This window comes from Echinops telfairi, unplaced genomic scaffold, assembly GCF_000313985.2.
Source record: "Echinops telfairi isolate 266 unplaced genomic scaffold, ASM31398v2 ScPeMD7_1713;HRSCAF=2227, whole genome shotgun sequence".
Classification (NCBI taxonomy): Eukaryota; Metazoa; Chordata; class Mammalia; order Afrosoricida; family Tenrecidae; genus Echinops; species Echinops telfairi.
In genome coordinates, this window is record NW_022105611.1 from 5,362,115 (window position 1) to 5,365,319 (window position 3,205).

Here is a 3,205-nt window from a genome sequence, read left to right on the forward strand (position 1 = left end):
GCGTACACCGGGGGCGAAGAGCCAGTGCCAGTGAGAAGCACACACAAGCAATCAGAAGCCTCCATGTTGGAACCACGTGAGATTACTCATATGTGACTGTTCGTCGACCCATAGGAGAAATAACCAGCAATCTGTTTCTGTGAAGAGGACAGCCAAGAGGAAGCCATTGTCACGTGGAGTCACAAGGTGCCAAAGTGCATTCCAAGGCACACTAAACTACAACGTAATATGAGGGGGCTGCATAAAGTTCCTGGGAAACTTGCATTAGCTTTCATTTCCAATTTTCCAGAAGTATTTTGAAATCCCCATAGAAATAACTTTAACTAAACCTTCCAGAATAGCACACCCCTCTGAAATGACAGAAATGTCATCAGCCTTTCTTTCAGTATGCTATAAGGTTACTCTGAGTTTAATTTGACTAGATCGCCGTGCATTAACCCTGAAATTGAGCTTTGAGCAGAGACTTGAGGAATGAGTTATAAATTCACACTGATTCTAAATGCTTCCTCCTTCCCCATTATCATAATCCCAATTCTACCTTACAAATCTGGCAAGACCAGAGGATGTACACTGGTACAGATAGGAACTGGAAACACAGGAAATCCAGGGCAGATGATTCCTTCAGGACCAGTGGTGTGAGTAGTGATACTGGGAGTAGGGGGAAGGTGGGTTGGAAAGTGGGAACCGATTACAAGGATCTACATGTGACCTCCTCCCTGGGGGACGGACAACAGAAAAGTGGGTGAAGGGAGACATCGGACTTGGCAAGATATGGCAAAATAATAATTTATAAATTATCAAGGGTTCATGAGGGAGGGGGGATCAGGGAGGGAGGGGAAAAAATGAGCTGATGCCAGGGGCTTAGGTGGAGAGCAAATGTTTTGAGAATGATGAGGGCAATGAATGTACAAGTGTGCTTTACACAATTGATGTGTGAATGGATTGTGATAAGAGTTGTGTGAGCCCCTAATAAAATGATTTAAAAAAAGAAATAATAATTTTAAAAATTCACACGGATTCTCAACAGAGGTAGTTATATGGACCTCAGACTGTCTTGAACTACCAATATAAGCAAGCTGTACAGATTAGCAGTATAACAGACACTTATGTCAGTCCATGTGGCTTACTGAAAGGTGAACTCCATCATTCAATTCCAACTCTTTTGAAGTTTAAGCCTTTCCATTTTCAACTATGCTCCTAAATATGAGCTTATCTCCAGTGAGTCAGCTGCCTAAGGTAATTCTACCTTTCAGGTTAGCCCACCCATTCTGTTCATCTAGGGGTTCACAACTGTACAGGTCTTTTCATAGAGTTTGATTGGAATACATTCACCCACTCATGACAAAGTTGAGTAGTTATGATATATAACTTATATAGTCTGAAATCCCTTTAAAAAGAAGTTTGCTAACTCTTGAATACAGAAAATTTTATGACATTTAGATTAGATAAATAAGCTCTGGTAGCACAAATGGTTAAGGCACTCTGCTAACCAAAAGTTGACAATTTGAAACCACCCAACAGGCCCACAGGAGAAAGGCCTAGCATTGAGTCACTACTTGTTTGAGAGTAGATTCCCTAGCAAAGCAAAACCAGTGAGGTTTAAATTGGCAACCTTGATCTATAGCAGCCATCTATCATTCTGTATGAATGGAGAGAGAGATTCAGAGAAATGGTTGACACAATTGTAGAGACTGGCAATTCTCAGCTTCTTGGGCCTGACATCAGTCTGGAGATGGTTCCTGGCACCGGTAGCTGCAGGGGCTGGATGAAACTTGTTGGCAGGTCATACAACAGACTTCAGGCTCACGAGTGGCAAAGACTGAGGAATCCACAATCAGTATAAGTTGTCAAGAATCAAATGGCAAATGATGAGAGCCAAATGCAGGATCCAAAGCAAAAAGCTAGAGAGCTGTGCGGGAAGGACCCTATATATTTGATGCAGGTCTCACGCCTAGGAAATTCCCTTTCATTTGATTGGCTGCCCACAGCTTGTCCACAAATTCTGTTTGCTTTCGTTCCATTCATTCCTAGAATTGTTTTGTCGTGGACACTTCCCTTTCTTTTCTACAATTATTCTTAGAACGTAACTTATCAGAGTGAAGTTTACAAAAACTTTTTATTGTGAATTAGGTGAAAGTTTGCAAACTACATCATCAAGGTTTCTATCCAACCATGCATACAGATTTTGTTTCAGCTCAGATATTGCAACCCCTTCAATGTGCTATTGCTTATCTCACTTGCTCCCTGTGCTTCATGTCTCCATCCCTTCTTCTTTCCTGACCCTCTGAACGTTGTCATTGGGAAGGCTGCCCTGTTGATCTTCAATGGGTGGTCATTCTAATGTGCCCTCTGCTAACTGAAAGTTTGGTAGTTGGTACCTAGGGAGAAATGGCCTAGAAATTTACTTTTGAAAAATCAGCCATGAACAACCCTTTTGCTATTAAATGTCTGACTAGTCTAAAAAGTGAAAAGGCAATATACAATAAAAGGGAGGTTACCAAAAATCATAGAAGCAGAGGAAGACACTATTGCAAGTGAAACGGGCAGTCCTGTCATTTACACACTCCTGCAATAGTGGTGATAGACCAGTAGGTTTGGAGAGATACTCAGCCTGAACAGGATTAGCTAGATAGATAGATAGATGGATGGATGGATGGATGGATGGATGATAGATGAGAGAGAATTGACAGAGGACTTTATTTATGTGTGTTCATCTTTGCTGCAAATAACCTACGAATCTAGTGCTGTAATGGGGTGGGGCAAAGTCATGGAAGCTTTTCAGACATGCCTGAGTGACTTGAGGGAACACGTTGGGCCTGCGGGAACAGGAACCATACCTCGGGTGACAACACGGCCAGTTGGTATAAGATCGTACACAGACAATGCTCTACATCCTAATTTGGTGATTAGCAAGTGGGGTCTCTGAGCTCATGAGCAGCCATCACAGATGCTGCGATTGGTCTCTCTCCATCCAGAAGAAAGAAAAAGACTGAATATTGAAACGGATATGGACACAAACCAATGGACTAATGGATCTTGCAAGTAATAGTCTTCACAACCCCGAGGCTAGAAAACTGGTGGTGCCTGACTGATCCTACCAACTGCTCTGAAAAGGATCACATTAGAAGGTTCTAGAGAGAATGGGAGAAAATAAAACTCAGACTCATAGATAGATCAGGCATACCGCTCAGATAGAGACTCGTGC